The sequence below is a fragment of the Pristis pectinata genome, unplaced genomic scaffold, assembly GCF_009764475.1.
Source record: "Pristis pectinata isolate sPriPec2 unplaced genomic scaffold, sPriPec2.1.pri scaffold_12_arrow_ctg1, whole genome shotgun sequence".
NCBI lineage: Eukaryota > Metazoa > Chordata > Chondrichthyes > Rhinopristiformes > Pristidae > Pristis > Pristis pectinata.
In genome coordinates, this window is record NW_026262473.1 from 92,757 (window position 1) to 103,932 (window position 11,176).

Genomic DNA, 11,176 nt, shown 5'->3' on the forward strand with positions numbered 1-11,176 from the left:
CCAGATGACATCAAACAATTCATCTCAGTTGACCACTCCGTTATAAATTAGCTGATGAATCCAGTAACTCCGTCACCAGTCAAATCCAATATTCCGCGAAAATCACTTGGATCTCAGTTCACGATTGCACACACATTTAATTCTCGGCAGAGTCAACCGCGAGCATTAAAACTGTCCAACTCACGCACTGTGCATTTTCCTGTATTTCACTCAATAAGCTTGACTAGGAGTTTTAACGCGTTATCCAACGTTCACGTGAACCAATCACTCTCACTTAACCTGGACAGAACCTCTGACGTGGAACATCGCGTTTCCCCATTGCCCTGTTGAGGAAGAATACAGAAACAAATATGACATCTGTTCACGGAGATTCCGTCAGATTCATCAGAACGGAAGAGATAAGAATTCGGCCAACAGATTCAGCCATTCGGCTCATCGAATCTGCTCCGCTATTCAATCATACCGGGTATTTTTTTTCTCAGTCCCATTCTGTCGCCTTCTCCTGGGGACCATTAAGCCCCTTACCAATCAGCTACCTGCCAATCTCTGCATGAACAAACGCAATGACTTTTGCCTCAACCGACCTCTGTGTATCCGAATTCCACAGATTCACCGCTCTCTGGCTGAAAGAAATTCCTCCTCTTCTCAGTTCTAAAGGGACACCCTTATATAGAAAAACCCAGTTATAAGAGGCGTGTAGGAGGAGACTGCTCCAGGGATTTCTCTTTCTGTTTGCTTATGTCCTTCTCTGACGGACCAATGTGTTAATCATCTGAAACATCATCTTCAGCAAACAAAGATATAACACTATCTGTCGGGACCCAAACGCTCTCCTCCGTCGTCTTCCTTGGCTACAACTATGCAGACCATCGGGGGTTTTGTACCTTTCAGCCCGCGAATTTAATTGATACTCCTCTCATAGATAACTTGCAAAAGTATTTCAGTCTCCTTCCCTGACCTCTGCATCAGCAAGCTCCTGCTCTTCATTTATGAACCTACGTCATCTGGCTCCACGCAGACATTGCCACATTTGTCTCTGAAGGGCACCACTCATTCTTGGTTGCACATTTACCTTGAAGTGCTTCGGAAACACAAGAGGATGCAGATCGTGGAATTCTGGAGCAAATCATAAAATGCTGGATGAACTCAATGGGTCAGATATCATCAATGGAGAGAAATGGACAGTCAACTTTTCGGGTCAAGACCCGTGCTATGCACTGACCATCTGAGTTCCTCCAGAATTTTGTGTGATTTCCTCAGTCTTGCGGTAAGTGTTATTTCGTGTCCCACTATGTTCGTCCACATTATTTTAAGTGCAGTCTCCCGTTGCAGAAGGAGGATATTCCATGATTCCTTCTCGGTATCCAGTTTCATGTCAGCCTCGTTAATAACCTTACCAGCAATACTGAAGTCCCCTCTCCAAGCGTTTTGGACTACTAATGTTCAGGTTGAATGTACCCAGTTTCTGCAGGTCCAGATTTCCCCGGAATGTCATACCGGTCATCCAGAAATCCAAAGTCGCACACCATCCCTTAACAAGACATTTATAGAACACATCCCAGCGCATTACGGACACCAGCCTCCCCTCCTTGGACTCTTGTTGTCTTGAAAAAGAAGCCAGCATAATCAAAGACCCCACCCACCCGGCTAATTCTGTCTTTTATCCTCTTCCATTGTGTACCATATACAGGTGCCTGAACGCACGTACCACCAGCCTTAAGGACAGCTTCTACCCCACTGTGGTAAGACTTTTGAACAGTTCCCTTATGCAATGAGATGTACTATGACCTCACGATCTACCTTGTTATGACTTCACACCTTATTGCAGTACACTTTCTCTGTAGCTGTGACACTTTCTCTGTTCTGTTATTGTTTTTACCTGTACTACATCAATACACTCTGTGCTATCTCTATGTAACCACACTGTGTCATGAATTGATCTGTACCATTGGTTTGTAAGACAAGCTTTTCACTGTCCCTGGGTACAAGTGACAACCAAGACCAATACCAGTACCAATACCAATACCAATACCAATATCAATCTACAATCTTTCATCCTATTCCTGGACGAATCAGCCAGATGCAACAGAAGTACTCTCGTTTTTTAATCTAAGATGTAATTGCCCTCATTTACGACGGTGGACAGTATCTCTATGTCGCTGATAGCAACGTAGACCTTCAACGCTCGCCCAGTAGAACACATGGCAGTCCTTCTGGAAATCCTCGGCACTTTACGTGCAAACGCCATCTTGGATTCACGGCTACGGCCTGGGAGACCGTGTGAATTTCCCACCTGACCCCACCAATATTGAGTCTCCTGCACCCGTTGCCCTTGGAATATTTGTCCTCCCTCCATGTACTGCTGAATCATCCAGGGTGCGTTCATCAAATCACTGGGTGCTATATTCACTGATACGTTCAACCCACTGTTCCCAACACAGAGAGAGAGGCACGATTTTGGAGCTTAACGCTCTCCAATATTTCCTGCACTCCTTGCCTTTCTCCCGTCTTTCCTCTGCCTGTTGGGCACTAATTCCTTATATAACTCTCATTGTTTAAGCTTGAAGGTGACTGTCTCAAAGATGTGCCATTTACTCGAATTTCGTCCCCTGCCCACGGATGCCTCCAACCGAAGGTCAGGATCGGAAACACGGTCCTCAAGCTGGGAAAACTGGAACAACTAACCACAGATGTGGTGATGCAGAGCGCAAGGAGCGGCTCGAATTCCCAGCAGCTCCAGGCAGCGCAACACACCGAGTGTCGCCTGATATGCATTTAATTTAACAAGACGTCTCAACATATCGCGCAACCTCCGTTCCTCCAATACGATAAAACGATAATATAATGAAAACAGACTCAGAAACAACCTAAGTCACAGGCACCAATCTCACACTGTGGAACCGAAGGACGTGGTGGAGAAGAGGTCATAGACTCTTCTTACCAAAACCGCCTGCATTATGAGTCCGCTGTTCCCCGAGACCCGCTGGGAGAAAAACACTCCGTGTTTTTTTTTGGCTCCATTTCATCCACTGAAACGGCTTTTGTTCAGTGGCATGAAATTAATTAATCTTGACTGAAAAGGCCACATTTACAATGAAGAAAACGTATGTCAGAAGTGGGTTTCGAACTCACGCCTCCACCTGGAGACCAGATCGCTCGCTTTATAACGGAAGGATTTCACTCCTTAAGTCTGGCGCCTTAGACCATTCGGACATCCTGACATCTATGCCCAACCCTACTGATATCAGAAACAAACGCTCAATGCTCTTGAAAAGTCTCATTGTTATTTTTCCACCACAAATGGGGCCAGTAAAGGTCCCTTCCACCAATTACTGCCTGAAACCTGCGACACTTAAATTTGTGCCGCTGTTCAACAGACAAACCAATGGAAGAATGTAAAAGGAGAGAATGTCAATACTGTCAGTCAGTAGCCGTTGATTTGTTCACCTGTCAAGAGATGCTGCAAGACGTTTACCAAGCTATCTGCTGAAGAAAAGTTAAATGTGTTTTGTTGCACACAAAGAGCCGCGTGTTATGTACTCACTCGTCAATACCACGGAACTTTGGGGTTGACAGATGTAAACCTGTTTTTCTGGCGAGTATTCGCGTCTTTCGACTCGGCTGAAAGTTTAATATATTTAGCCGCTGGTCCAATCCACTCCTCGCATAGTTTTGAGTTCTATCTGCATCGTTGATGCATTGAAATATTCAGTCGCTCGCACCGAACAGGCCGTATTTCGCACGTGGTGATATCACGCTGACAGCTGACCATGGGCTCTTCTCCAGAGGTCTGCTGGCTGTGACCCTTTGAAGTAAGCGCCTTCCAGAAGACGAGACTTCACGGTAAGGGGAAACGTCAGAGGGTCATTTCTGACAAGATGAGATTTCTTCCTCAGACACATGTACATCGAAACACACAGTGAAATGCAGCATGGTAATTGGGTCAGGCATCCAAGAAATTGTCAGTAACAGCTCTGTCACCCAAGGCAGACAGGATTGGTCTATACTGATAAAAACACAATAAAGCTTCCCGTAGTTGTCTCGGCAGCTTTCAGTTCAATAACACACACCTCAAAAGTGGAACAAACAATGACACAGCCGTGAACTGATTCGCCTTTATTTTTCAATTCAGGGGAATGTTGACAACAGAACCTGTGTTTGGCCTTAGACGAACATGACATCCTCTTCACGGTGTCGTTGATCGTTGAGATGGTTGGAACTGTCAGCGCTGACATTTAATTTTATTTTTGGATGAGCGTTCCTTCAACATCTTTATTCCAGGACTCCACGAAAACGCTCAGTTAGTTACTAATTTATTATTTGTCTCCTCGTTAGTTTTTTTTCACACAATAAAACTGGTGACGATTGCGGTCCTGTCTCGGGGAAGGTGCGGTACCTCAGGACGTGTCGATCTTAAACTGGTGGCCATGGCAGCAGCGTATCTGATGGTCAAATAGTCATACAACACAGAAACGGTCCCTTCGACCCAACTCGTCCATGCCAAATAAAATTCCCATCAGTGCTCGATCCATTTACCCGCGTTTGGCCCAAATCCGTCTGAACACCGATCAATGTGCCTATGCACGTTCCCTTTAAATGTTATTGATGTAACCGCTCAGCCACTTCCTCTGGCAGCTTATTCCATGCACTGACCTTCTTATGGGCGAAAGAAGCTGCCCCTGATTTCATTATTAAATATTTTCCTTCCACCTATAAATCTGTGCCCTTTCCCCACCATTCTGCAATCAGTTGATCCGTTCTCCCATTTCGCCCCACTCCCCGGACTTCTCACTATAACCTTTGATGCCCTGGTCACTCAGGTACCTATCAATCCCTGCCTTTAATACACCCAATGGCATTGCCTCTGCAGCCACCCGTGGCAACAAATTCCATAGATTCACCACTCCCTGTCAAAAGAAATTTCTTTGCATCTCTGTTCTGAATGGCGCCCTTCAATCCTGAAGTCGTGCCCTCTTGTACTAGACTCCCATACCATGGGAAAACAACTTTGTCACATCTACTCTGCCCAGGCCTTTTCACATTCGGAATGTTTATATGAGATCCCCCCTCATTCTTCTGAACTAAAGGACTACAACCTAGGAGCCGTTAGACGTTCCTCAGATGTGAACCCTATCATTTCTGGAATCAAACCAGTGAATCTTCTCTGACCCCTCTCCAATGTCACACATCTTTTCTTAAATAAGGAGCCAGAAACTGCACACATACTCAAGCGAAGTCTTACCAATGACTTGCAGAGCCTCAGCATCACATCCCTGCTCTTATATACAATTACACGAGAAATAAATGCAAACATTGCATTCGCCTTCTTCACCACGGACTCAAACTGGAGGTTAACTTTTAGGGTTTCTTGAACGAGGTCTCCCAGTCCATTTGCATCTCTGAATTTTGAAATTTACTCCATTTAAATAATCATCTGTCCGTTGAATTCTTCCATTAAAGTGCATGAACATACACTTCCCAACAGTGTATTTCATTTGTCATTTCTTTGCCCAGTTCCGAGTCTATCCAAGAGTCTCTGCAGACTATCCGTTTCCTCAACACTACCCGTCCCTTCATGAAATTTGTATTATCGACAAACTTGTCCAAAGCCGCTTATTTTATAATCCGAATAGTCGATATAAAACGTTAAAAGTAGTGGTCCCAACACCCCTGCAAACACCCACAGGTAACCAGCTGTCAACAAGAATGGGATCCCTTAATTCCCATTCTCTGTTTTGTGCTAATCTGGCAATGCTCTATCCATGCTCGTAACTCTCCTGTAATTCGATGGGCTCTTATCTTGTTTAGCAGCCTCATGTGCGGCACATTTTCAAAGGCTTTCTGAAAATCCGATTGCACAACTTCCACTGCATCCCCTGTGTCTAGACTGCATGTAATTTCCTCAAAAAATTGCAAAGATTTGTCAGGCAGGCTTTTGCTTTCAGGAAACTATGCTGAGTTCGGCCTATCTTGTCTTATGCCTCCAGGTACTCCATGACCTCATCCTTGACAATCGACTCGAACAACCTCTCAACCACTGATGTCAGGATAACAGGTATATCATTTCCATTTTGCTGCCTCGCACCCTTCTGAAATAGCGGAGTGACATTTGCAATTTTCCAGTCCTCTGGAACTATGCCAGAATTTATTGATTCCTGAAAGATCATTCCTAAAGACTCCGCAATCTATACAGCTACTTCCTTCAGAATACGAGGGTGCATTCCATCTGGTGCTGGAGATTTTTCTTCCCTTAGACCATTCAACCTCCAGAGTACCTTCTCTGTTGTAATTGTGACTGCACACACTTCTCTTTCCTGACACCATTGACTGTCCAGTGTACTGCTGATGTCTTCTCAGTGAAGACTTATGCAAAATACTCATTCAGTTCCTCTGCCATCTCCTTGTCTCCCATTACGATTTATCCAGCGTCGTTTTCTATTTGTCCTATATCTACTCTCGCCTGTCTTTTCTTCCTTATATACGTGAAGAAAGAGACCAACGTCACGTGCAAAAATATTTGTATGTTGACCGCTTTGACTGCGGCAACTGAAGTTGGACTCATTCAGGAACATCCGCGATGCCGAGATCATCAAAGCCAGGAACCTCTGAGAGTCGGTCACGACTATTGCGCAGTCAGCAAGTCGGAGGGTCACCGCCAGGAGAAGTAGTGCGGGTAGGCAGAGCATGTAGAAAACAGCTGTGGTCATTACCCGCATTAACACCTATACATTCGTGGATATTGTAGCAGTGATGGCTCTACAGAGAAGAGTAATAGAAACTTAGGTTGTTGCACATCGTCTGGTTCTAACGGACAAAACAGAAGGATGGAGTCAGGTAGTAATAGGAGACTCAATATTTCAACAACGCCTCACTGCTACCCTCTGTCACTTTCCAAGCAAATTTTGCATTCGATTGGTCAGCTCACCCTGGAATTCATGCGATGTACCCTTCCAGACCAGGCACCCATACGGGTTCTTGCCAAAGGCAAGGCTAATGTCCATGAAGACTGCGTCTACCTCCCTGCTCTTGTCAATCTTCTCCGATACGTCTTCAAAAAACTCAGTCAGATTTATGAGATAAGAGTTGCCCCGCACAAAGCCATGTTGACTGTCCCTCGTCAGTCCTTGTTTTCCAAATTCTCGCTGATCTTATCTCTTAGAATCCACTGCAATAACGTCCCCAACTCTGATGTAAAACTCGCCAGCCTGTAGTTCCCTTTCTGCACTGCCAGCCCCTCTTCAATTAAGGCATAACATTACCTAACGTCCAGTCAATCGGTGCCTCATCCGTGGCTAAGGACAATGCAAATATTTCTGCCCTACCCGCTGCAATTAATGCAGAAGCTTCCACATGTCATAGGTTACACGTGATCAGGCCATGGGGACTTACCGACCTCAAAGTGCCTGAAGACTGCCATTTGCTCCCGTGTTGCGATGTGGATATGCATTTCCCCTAATTCCTTCGATTCGGACCTCACATTTAGCAGCTGCGCACTCTCCAGACAACACTTAACCTGCTGACAGGACCTACCAATCAACCTTTGCAAAGTAGGATTTCAATTTGTCGGCCTGTCGTACGATGTTCCACAACAGTTTTAGACCTAATGGAACTCTGTTCACAAGCACTCTCTCCCACTGACGCTTCAGTTACTTGCCCAGCTTCATTTCCTCGGCGGTTTTCGGCTGTTGACCGCCCCTCCCAACCACACACACACACACACACACACACACACACACACACACACACACACACACACACACACATATGTTGTTTAAGCAAAGTTTCCTGGACACGATGAAGCAATTTCAATCCATCCAAGCTGTTTATATTGTGGCAATCCCAATCAATAAGAGGGAAGTTTTCATCAGCGACTATTGTAATTCTATTATTCGAACAACGAACTGGGATCACCCTCCATATTTGTTCCTATAATTCCCAAAACTATTGGGGGCCCGATAATACAATATCATCACAGGGATCTTCCCCTTCTTATATCCCAGATCCACGCACATGGACTCACTTGACTATTTCCCAAGAATACTCTTTTAAGTAAAACTGTGATGCTCTTCGTCATCAGAAACTCAACTCTCCCTCTTCGCTTACTTGCCAGGACATCGTAGCTGGAGCATCTCACCCCTGGAACATATAAATGCCAGCCCTGCCCCTCCCTCTACCATGCTTCTATTATTTATATAATATCCCAGTCCAGTGTGCCAATCCATGCCCTGAGTTCATCTGCCTTAACCGCCTGGTTTATTGCATTAAAATAAATGGAGTTTAGTCTACCACAGCTTCCTCTCTGCCTGTCACCTCTGCCTCAGAAAATCTCCCCGCCAGGATGTTGGTCTCACTCCAACTCAGGTACGACCGTCCTTCTGTGCAGGTCACCTCTGAGCAACATAGATCCCTCTGATCGATTCACCTGAATCGTTCTCTCTTGAACAAGTACATCTGCATGCATGCAACTGCCCCATCCTCCTGGTTCTACTTTCAACAAGATGCTGGAGCAACTCAGCAGATCTGGCGGTATCCAAGGGAAAAAACAGACTGTCAACGATTGGGGTCAGGACCATTCCCCAGGACTGTTCTGAAGAAGTGTCCTGAAGATGGCTCCTGACACTAAACGTTGACGGTCTGTTTTCTCCACGGGTGCTGCCTTGCCTCCTGAGTACTTCCAGCATCTTTTTTTTTCACTAAGATTCCAACATCTGCGATCCTTGTTTTCTCTCTTTCTCACCGGCTCGTGATACGGTGAGAAATCCAGAGATTACAGCCCAACAGGTCCGGCTCTTATAACATTCTGCCAATGTCCCCATTTTCACTATTCAGGACCTCATTCCTTCCTCTACTTATGCTGTTGATACGAGCGTGGCCAAAGATGTCTGGCTGCTGACAGTTCCCTTGCGAATGAAATCCCGCCCATTGTCAATGATACCAGAACTTCTTGTCTCAACCCTCTATGGAGCATTCACATCCGCTCTAAAGTGTGCTAACTGGAACGTAGAATCTTGACCGAAAAAGTTTTTACAAAATGCCCGCCGTATTTTCCCGAAACAGTCCCACAGACTGGGCCGCTCTGAAAGAAAATTATCACCTTGCTAAGTTAGTATTCGATTATTTAAAACCATGGCCTGGATTTCCAGATTTTTCGCCATTAGGCGACGTTTTCAGCCACTTAAATCTGACCTTTTTTGTACAGACTCTGGTGGGTCTCGAACCCAGAATCTTTGAATTATTTGAGCACGTGATCGTGGAAGTCCAACACGCTATGCATTGCTTTACATAACTTACAGTCAACCACTTTGATGCATATTGATAATGTTACGTACAGCAAATAACAATTTGTCATACGCAAACTCTCGTCTGCATTTCCTTCCTTCGTTCACTGAAGAAGCGACAGAACCAGTCCCACACTTCCTATCCTATTGCAGTACCAGGTTCGTCAATAACATCTTCCGAGCAATTGGACGGCACGGAATTCTGGTGAAGGTCCCGGCATGTTTCTTTTGGGTCAGTGAGATTCGCTTGTGTTTCTCCGACCTGCTTAGTTGAACACCTCCTCTAGCAACAGAAAATTTCAGGGGAATTGCATATGAGCAGTTATCAGCGTGAACTCACCGTGAGCACACTGCCGCCTGCTCCAGGCTGACGTCAGAATTCGGGAATTGCCGCAAATTCCGCGTGATGAAAGTAAAATTCAGAACAGATTACAGTGTTTTCCCTTTTCAAATAAAACTTCGGGACGATCTCAGCTTTGAGGAATTTCCTCTAATTTATCCCTTATACTGGCGTAGTGAGGCAACATTTATCAGCGAAGAGACAGAAACGACAGAAAATCGAATGAAACAAAGAACCGTGATTGATATTCCGTGAGGATGGATTTAGATACTGGAGTATTGAATAATAATTGAAGCGAAAGAACTCGTAGGAAGCTTGTCGAGTTTATGAGTAGTGGAATGGAGTTCAAGAGTCAGGAATTACATTGCAGATTTAGTAAACACTGGATGTAACGTATTTGGAATATTGCATTCAATTATATCACCCCGTTAAAGGAAGTCTGTGTAGGCTCTGCATAGGGTACAGCGGAGTTTTACCAGGATGCCGTCTGGAACAGAGGACATGAGCTATCCAGGAGAGGTTTGACAAACTGGGTTCCCTCTCTCTGGAGTGGAAATGAAGTGATATCGAACAAAGGTTTATCAAATTATAAGAGGCATTGATAAAATGGACATCTAGTATATTTTCCGTTTCAGAAACGAAATTTCTAATGCTGTATGGAATGCATTTAACTTGGGCTGGGGGGATGAAGTACAAAGGAGATATGCGGGGCAAGTGTTTTAGACAGAGAGTGGTGGGTGCCTGGTGATTGAGGCGTTTAAGAGGCTCGCAGATAGACATATGAATGTGCAGATAATGGAGGGATATGGACCATGCTCAGCAGGAGTGATTAGTTGTCATTATTTTAATTAGTTTCGCACAACATTGAGGGACGAATACCTGTTCCTCTGCTGTACTCTCCCGTGTACAATGAAGCAGCAAATTAAATTTACTTGATTATGCCTATATTTAATGTAGATATGAAAAGAAGAATCATCGTAGATGAAAGGTGGAGGAAAACGACGAACCAAACTGGAATGCGGTCTCACCAGCGTCTGGTGCAGCTGTAACATGACATGTCATCTCTGCTGTCGATACTGTGATTGATGAAGGCAGGTGTGCCAAACTACTTCTTCACCACCAGGTCCAGAATGGTAAAGTTATGTTTTACACAGAGGGCTTGTCCGTTATTTGAACCCGGGACCACTCGCATGCTCGAAAATTCAAACCCAAAGCAATAATCGTACCCCAAGACCAACGAGCCCCTTCCTGCTCATCGCTGTACTGTAATCCAATCCATAATTGGCATATTTTATGCAGTATTCAAGGCAAGGACACGGGGAACCATGCTGCTCCAACTCTGCACTTAACCACTGTGGTAATCATCAATTTATAATCGGAATGTGATGTTTCAACGCTACTCCATTGTGGAAACAAGGGACTAGCCCGATGCAGCTGAAGGAGTTCTTCATTCGCGCTTTATTAGGCCGCTGTTTCTGATAATACATCATCAAACGCTGTGACTGAGTTCGGAGGTCACTGGTGATTGACCAATCGGCAGCGGAGCGCACTTGGCGAT

General features: G+C 45.0%; 1 non-coding gene across 1 annotated transcript; it reads right to left on the reverse strand.

Annotated features, from left to right (window-relative positions):
* Positions 1 to 3,107: 3,107 nt before the first annotated feature.
* Positions 3,108 to 3,221, reverse strand: trnal-uaa (transfer RNA leucine (anticodon UAA)). Its single transcript has 2 exons — positions 3,184 to 3,221; positions 3,108 to 3,153 (listed from the first exon to the last, which is right to left on the reverse strand). It is a non-coding gene; the product is annotated as a tRNA-Leu (tRNA).
* Between the last annotated feature and the right edge of the window lie 7,955 nt (positions 3,222 to 11,176).